Source organism: Aotus nancymaae, unplaced genomic scaffold (assembly GCF_030222135.1).
Source record: "Aotus nancymaae isolate 86718 unplaced genomic scaffold, 86718_ANA_hifiasm-v0.15.2.pri h1tg000124l, whole genome shotgun sequence".
Lineage (NCBI taxonomy): Eukaryota > Metazoa > Chordata > Mammalia > Primates > Aotidae > Aotus > Aotus nancymaae.
The window spans coordinates 1,859,871-1,867,453 of NW_026988539.1; the positions used below are offsets into that span (position 1 = coordinate 1,859,871).

Genomic DNA, 7,583 nt, shown 5'->3' on the forward strand with positions numbered 1-7,583 from the left:
CCAGGCTGGAGTGCAATAGCGCGATCTCGGCTCACCGCAACCTCCGCCTCCTGGGTTCAGGCAATTCTCCTGCCTCAGCCTCCTGAGTAGCTGGGATTACAGGCACGCGCCACCATGCCCAGCTAATTTTTTGTATTTTTAGTAGAGACAGGGTTTCACCGTGTTGATCAGGATGGTCTCGATCTCTTGACCTCGTGATCCACCCGCCTCAGCCTCCCAAAATGCTGGGATTACAGGCGTGAGCCACCGCACCCGGTGTGAAATCCTGTTTCTACTAAAAATGCAAAAATTAGCTGGGTGTGGTGGCCCACGCCTGTAATCTCAGCTATCGGGAGGCTGAGGCGGGGGAATCGCTTGAACCCGGGAGGCGGAGGTTGCCGTGAGCCGGGATTGTGCCACTGCACTCCAGCCTGGGCGACAGCGAGACTGGGTATCAGATAAATAAATAAATAAAATAAAAATACATAAAAACCTCGCAGTGACCCTGACATTGTGCCTCCGTTGTGAAGGGGATGTGGGATCCGGGAGGAACCAGGCCTGGACGGAAAAGAGCCCCAGGCAGGCCCAGGCCACTGCCGCCCCCGAGATCCATTACAAGGAACCCGGGAAACCGAAGCCGGGAGCTCGCGGAGCTGACAGCACAGGCATCAATAGTTTATAGCCGGAAACGGACATTTGATCTCAAGTCACCGGCAGCCGGCTCGGGTAGCCTGGTGCTGGGCCCCCGTCCTGGAGTGGAGGTGGCATCACAGGAGCTGGTCTGTTCTGGTTTTGATGGGCCAGGGGCGGCGGCTGCCTGGGGGCTCGTCCAAGGGGGGCTTTGGGGTCGGGCGCGGTGGCTCCTGCCGGGGATCCCGGCACACTGGGAGGCCGAGGTGGGCAGACGGCTGGAGTCCAGGAGTTTCAGACCAGCCTGGGCAACATAGTGAGACACGTCTCTGTTAAAACTTTAAAAGTCAGGGCCAGCTTTGCACAGTGGCAGTATCGTAGCCAATAAGGTTTATCCGAGGTGCGATTATTGCTAATTGAAAACTTTTCCCAATACCCCGCCATGATGACTTGAAATACAGTCGGCACTGGCAATTTTTGGCAGTCTCTACAGAGACTGAATTAAAAAAATAATAATAATGAGGGCCAGGTGCGGTAGCTCACGTCTGTAATCCCAGCACTTTGGGAGGCTGATGTGAGCAAATGGCTTGAGTCCAGTTCAGACCAGCCTGAGCAACATGGGGAAACCCTGTCTCTAAATAAATAGCAAAAATACGGCCGGGCGTGGTGGCTCACGCCTGGAATCCCAGCACTTTGGGACACCGAGGCGGGTGGATCACGAGGTCAAGAGATCGAGACCATCCTGGTCAACATGGTGAAACCCCGTCTCTACTAAAAATACAAAAAATTAGCTGGGCATGGTGCTGGGTGCCTGTAGTCCCAGCTACTCAGGAGGCTGAGGCAGGAGAATTGCCTGAACCCAGGAGGCGGAGGTTGCGGTGAGCCGAGATCGTGCCATTGCACTCCAGCCTGGGTAAGAAGAGCGAAACTCCGTCTCAAAAAAAAAAAAAAGACAGGGTTTTACTTATGTTGGCCAGGCTGGTCTCAAACTCCTGACTTTTTGATCCACATGCCTCAGCCTCCCAAAGTGCTGGGGTTACAGGCTTGAGCCACCGAGCCTGGCTGCTTCAGGACTGTTTTCAAAGCCAATTTCCAACCCCCAGAATCTACGGGGATGATATAGCTGTTTCTAAAATGTTTTACAAAGTAGCAGCACAGTGTAACTGTTATATATCTTCTATTGTTTACGTCTTAAATGGTCCTCAAGGCTTTTGTATCCATTTTTTCCCAGATATGGTTGAAAACTAATATCAGCAGGTGGGCACAGTGGCTCAGGCCTGTAATCCCAGCACTTTGGGAGGCCAAGGCGGGTGGATCATGAGGTCAGGAGTTCGAGACCAGCCTGGCCAATATGGTGAAACCCTGTCTTTACTAAAAACACAAAAATTAGCCGGGTGTGGTGGCAGGCACCTGTAATCCCAGCTACTCAGGAGGCTGAGGCAGTAGAATCGCTTGAACCCAGGAGGTGGAGGTTGCAGTGAGCCGAGATTGCGCCAGCTAGGGTGACAGAGCAAGACAGGATCTCAAAAAAATTAAAAATAGGGGCCGGGCGCGGTGGCTTACACCTATAATAACTGCACTTTGGGAGGCTGAGGTGGATGGATCATGAGGTCAAGAGATCAAGACCATCCTGGTCAACACGGTGAAACCCCGTCTCTACTAAAAATACAAAAAATTAGCTGGGCACGGTGGCACGTGCCTGTAATCCCAGCTACTCAAGAAGCTGAGGCAGGAGAATTGCTTGAACCCAGGAGGCAGAGGTTGAGGTGAGCCGAGATCGCGCCATTGCACTCCAGCCTGGGTAACAAGAGCCGAAACTCCATCTTGAAAAAAAAAAAAAAAAAAAGACGGGGTTTCACCATGTTGGCCAGGCTGGTCTTGAACTCCTGACCTCAGGTGATCCACCCGCCTCGGCCTCCCAAAGTGCTGAGATTACAGGCTTGAGCCACCGGGCCCGGCCCTAGTTATTATTACTACTGTTTTTTTGAGATGGAGTCTCCTGAGGCAGGAACATCACTTGAACCCAGGAGGTGGAGGTCACAGTGACGCGAGATCATGCCCCTGGGCAACAGAGCAAGACTCTGTCTCCAAAAAAAAAAAATTTAGGGATGGGAGTCTCGGCATGTTGCCCAGGCTGGTCTTGAACTCCTGGGCTCCAGTGATTCTCCCACCTCAACATCCTGATAGCTGGGATTACAGGCGTGGGCCGCTGCGTCTGGCCCTGGCTTTTTCTTGTTTGTCAGGCTCTGCTGTTGTGATAGGACGGCCCTGAGTTGGGGATCTGGGGACTTTGGAGGGGTGGCTGGTGTTCCAGCTGGGGGAGGGTGGCAGAAACAGGAGGAAGGTGCTATAGGCATGTCTGGAATGTGGGATTGGTGCTGGCCGGACACGTCTGTGTGCGTTGATCATGTGTCTGAGGCCAGGGCCTGTGTTCCCCCTGCACGTCCCCAGGAAGGAACTGCTGGACCAGCAGGAAGAGGGGCCAAAGCCAGGGGCTGTAGCACCCGGCCAGGGAGGACTGTGGTCCCACAGATGACGCCCTCAGCTACCGGCTCCTGCATCTGGAAGACGACCAGGAGGAAGACATATGGTCCGCAAGTGTTCAAAGGGATGCTTCCAGTGAGGGTGCGGTGGCTCACGCCTGTCATCACCTGAGGTCGGGAGTTCTAAACCAGCCTGGCCACCATGGTGAAACGCTGTCTATACTAAAAATACAAAAACGTAGCTGGGTGTGGTGGTGGGTGCCTGGAATCCCAGCTACTCGGGACACTTAGGCAGAATTGCTTGAACCTGGGAGTTGGAGGTTGCAGTGAGCCGAGATCATGCCACTGCACTCCAGCCTGAGTGACAGAGTGAGACTCTCTCTCAAAAACAAAAAAACAAAAAACCGGCCAGGTGCAGTGGCTCACCCCTGTAATCCCAGCACTTTGGGAGGCACAGGTGGGCGGATCACCTGAGGTCGGGAGTTCGAGACCAGTCTGACCAACATGGAGAAACCCTGTCTCTACTAAAGATACAAAATGAGCTGGGTGTGACGGCACATGATTGTAATATGAGCTACTCTAGAGGCTGAGGCAGGAGAATCGCTTGAACCCGGGAGACAGAGGTTGCAGTGAGCCGAGGTGGCACCATTGCACTCCAGCCTGGGCAACAAGATCAAAACTCCATCTCAAAACAACAACAACAAAAATAGCTCTGTAACATCTGCAGTACCAGCCAGTTGTCACCTCTGGATTGTTTAGGGATGTTACATTTGTGCTTTGTAGTGAACTCTATTTTTATTTCTTTTTATTTATTTATTTTTTGAGACGGAGTTTCGCTCTTGTTACCCAGGCTGGAGTGCAATGGCGCGATCTCGGCTCACCGCAACCTCTGCCTCCTGGGTTCAGGCAATTCTCCTGCCTCAGCCTCCCGGGTAGCTGGGATTACAGGCATGAGCCACCGCGCCCGGCCAGGGTGGTTTTTGAACTCCTGACCTCAGGTGATCCACCCGCCTTGGTCTCCCAAAGTGCTGGGATTACAGGTGTGAGACACTGTGCCTGGCCTGGTTTTTTTGCTTTTTTCTTTGAGACAGAGTTTCGCTCTTGTTGCCCAGGCTGAAGTGCAATGGCACAATCTCGGCTCACCGCAACCTCTGCCTCCGAGGTTCAAGCCTCAGCCTCCTGAGTAGCTGAGATTACAGGTATGTGCCTCTATGCCTGGCTAATTTTGTATTTTTGGTAGAGATGGGGTTTCTCCATGTTGGTCAGGCTGGTCTCGAACTCCCAACCTCAGGTGATCTGCCTGCCTAAGCCTCCGAAAGTGCTGGGGTTACAGGTGTGAGCCACTGTGCCCAGCCTCATTTCCTTAACAAAGCCACATTGAGGCCAGCGTGGTGGCTCACACCTGTAATCCCAGCACTTTAGTAGGCGGAGGCAGGAAGATTGTTTGAGGCCAGGAATTGGAGACCAGCCTGGGCAACATGGCGAGACCCTGCCTCTACAAAAAATAAAAAAAAAACGGGCTGGACGCGGTGGCTCATGCCTGTCATCCCAGCACTTTGGGAGGCTGAGGCGGGTGGATCACTTGAAGTTAGGAGTTGAAGACCAGCCTGACCAACATTGTGAAACCCCTGTCTCAAGAAAAGATACAAAATACAAAAATTAGCTGGATGTGGTGGCCCAGGTCTGTAGTCCCAGCTACTTGGGAGGCTGGGGCAGGAGGAGAATGACTCGAACTCAGGAGGCGGAGGTTGCAGTGAGCCGAGATCACACCACTGCACTCCAGCCTGGGCGACAGGGTGAGACTCTGTTTCAAAAAAAACAAAAAAAAAGAGGCCGGGCGCGGTGGCTCACACCTGTAATCCCAGCACTTTGGGAGGCCGAGGCGGGTGGATCACGAGGTCAAGAGATCGAGACCATCCTGGTCAACATGGTGAAACCCTGTCTCTACTAAAAATACAAAAAATTAGCTGGGCATGGTGGCGCGTGCCTGTAATCCCAGCTACTCAGGAGGCTGAGGCAGGAGAATTGCCTGAACCCAGGAGGCGGAGGTTGCGGTGAGCCGAGATCGCGCCATTGCACTCCAGCCTGGGTAACAAGAGCAAAACTCGGTCTTAAAAAAAAAAAAGAAAGAAAGAAAGAAAAGAAAGAAAGCCAGAAGGTCACAGTGAGCCTTTTCCCTGCCACCTCAGGCTTCTCGGTCGGGCCAACAGGGTTCAAACTCCTGGACAACAGACAAAAAAAAATCCCAAAAAAACAAAAAAACCCACAAAACGAAAACAACAAGAAGAACAACAGAAATTCCCAGGCATCTTCCTAGAGGAAAATTCTAGAATCAGTTGGGCCACCACATGCGCCATCGCCTTCCGTCACCTCCGGTTTTCTGGGCAGCTTCTTTTTTCTGCTTGTGACGAAACGGGCCCCAACAATAAAAACGAACGTACCGAGGTGCCCACGTTTATCTCCACGGCTCAGCCTCTGGGCTCTGGAATTCTCTCGGTGACTTCCAGATATTGTAGCGAATTCCGGAAACGCGGCGCAGACAGCCCCGGCTGAGGCTTCAGAGACACGTTTGCTTAAATCACTGTATTTCGCCAACAACTTGCAAAGTTCATGGACTGTTTTCTCACTTCGAAAGTCTCGTCTTTGAGGCCGGGCGCGGTGGCTCACGCCTGTAATCCTAGCACTTTGGGAGGCCAAGGTGGGTGGATCACCTGAGGTCAGGAGTTCAAGACCAGCCTGGCCATGATGCTGAAACCCCATCTTTAAAAAAAAAAAAAAAGGAAGAAAGAAAATCTGTCTTTGAAACCTTCCGAGGGGAGTCCCGTACCCCCAGAGACTGAAGGGACTTGAGGGACTCCCTGGCAAAGGCCCCCAAATCCCCTCATGTCAGGGTGGCGGCCGGCGAGGAGAGAGCCTGACCCTGCGACAAAAGCAAGTCTGTCGGGTCCCCCAGAGCCAGCCCTTTTCTCCTGCTACACCTCACAGGCAAGCGTGAGGTCACAAAACAGAGAAGGAAACAGAGAAGGGGGTGTTGGGGCAGTTCCCACCGTTCTCCGAGCAAGGTTCCCGCAGGGGTCTCTGGTTTGCATGGAGACACTGGGCCCCGGCGGGAGGGGGACCCTGCCCACATTCCTGGGATTCCTTCTCTCCTTCCCACATTGTTTGTTTGTTTATTTTAAATTGGACTCTGCCAGGAATTCCTGTTCCTCTTGGATTTAGTGGTGAGCCGGGGACTCAGCGTATCCCAGAGCCCCCTCCATTTCCCTCCCTAGAGGACCCCCCAGCCCAGGCACCCACACAATGGGGGGCTGCGGGACTCCGAGCCTCACGCACGCCCACCGGCCACCCTGCATTCTTGGCATCTTCCCAAGGACCCACTGGCCGCCCCAAGGCCTGTCGGATGGATGTCCAGTGCCCCAGCCAGACCCCACTCCCGCCCTTCCCTGCTTCCTCTCCAGGGTTGACGGAGGTCCAAAGAGAAAATTCCTGCCCCTTTTTTTCTTTTTTTTTTAAGACGGGGTTTCACCAGGTTGGTCATGCTGGTCTTGAACTCCCGACCTCAGGGGATCCGCCTGCCTTGGCCTCCAAAGTGCTTGGATTACAGGCATGAGCCACCACGCCCGGCCCCCTTTTTCTTTTTGTGCAATGAATTTCTTTCTTTCTTTTTTTTTTTAATAAAAAGAATAGAGACGGGGTTTCACCATGTTGGCCAGGCTGGTCTTGAACTTCTGACCTCATGATTCACCGGCCTCAGCCTCCCAAAGTGCTGGGATTGCAGGTGTGCACCACCGCACCCGGCCGAAGTTCTTATAATATAGAATTCCAGCGTGGCACTTTGGGAGGCCGAGGCGGGCGGACCACCTGACTGACGTCAGGAGTCCAACACCAGCCTGACCAACATAGTGAAACCCCCTCTGTAGTGAAAATACAAAACTAGCTGGGCGTGATGGTCGGCGCCTGTAATCCCAGCTACTCAGGAGGCTGAGGCAGGAGAATCGCTTGAACCCAGGACGTGGAGTGAGCCAAGATTGCGGCTGCCCTGCAGCCTGAGCAACGAGAGCAGAACTCCGTCTCAAAAAACAAAACAAAACCAAAGAATTCCAGCAGCCGGGTGCAGACGCTCACGCCTGTAATCCCAGCACTTTGGAGGCCAAGGCGGGCGGATCACCTGAGGTCGGGAGTTCAAGACCAGCCTGACCAACATGGTGAAACCCCGTCTTTAAAAAAAAAGAAAAAGAAAAGAAAGAAGAAACGAGTGTCCAGACAGACAGAGCAAGCCACAGACACAGGAAGGGGATACCTGGGTGCCCAGGGCTGGGGAGGAGACAGGGAGTGACGGATGATGCCCCATCCGCAAAAGGTGATGGAAATATCCTGGAATTAGAGGTGATGGCCGCACAGCAGCGTGAGGCACTAAATAACACTGAATTATTCACTACAACGCTTCTTTTATTTTTTTTTTCTTCAGATGAAGTCTGTCTCTGTCACCCA

General features: G+C 53.1%; 1 non-coding gene across 1 annotated transcript; it reads left to right on the plus strand.

Annotated features, from left to right (window-relative positions):
- Positions 1–964: 964 nt before the first annotated feature.
- On the plus strand, positions 965–1,105 carry LOC135272698 (U4 spliceosomal RNA). Its single transcript, XR_010340693.1, has one exon. It is a non-coding gene; the product is annotated as a U4 spliceosomal RNA (small nuclear RNA).
- Positions 1,106–7,583: the final 6,478 nt, after the last annotated feature.